Below are 428 nucleotides of genomic sequence, written 5' to 3' on the forward strand. Positions count from 1 at the left end.
GGGCTGTGTGTTTTATCATTTAAGGTAAACATATCAGGATGTTATGGGAAACCGTACTCTTACCAGCTCTTAGATCGACTTTATATTTTGGCCAAGCGAAATGCTATACACAATGTGTTACCGCGACAGGTCACGCGGGCGGCGCACCATCGTAGAGGTGTGGTTTTGTTGTCATCCACTCACTACAAACATTCCTTATAAATTTATAGTAGTATTTTTTTTTTTTTTTTCTAGAAATGAATTCATGTTTTTAATGTGAGATGATCTGAGTTTCCATCATAACTGCTGATGTATCGTAAGTAATTTTTCGTAAGTTTGTGATAACAGACTGATAATTCGATTTGTTTTCAATATTTAATTATTAGGAACACAATTTGCTCTAATAATACGTTGTTTTCAATATTCTATTCTATTCTATATTCTGCTAT

This window comes from Penaeus monodon, chromosome 22 (genome assembly GCF_015228065.2).
Source record: "Penaeus monodon isolate SGIC_2016 chromosome 22, NSTDA_Pmon_1, whole genome shotgun sequence".
NCBI classification, from domain to species: Eukaryota; Metazoa; Arthropoda; class Malacostraca; order Decapoda; family Penaeidae; genus Penaeus; species Penaeus monodon.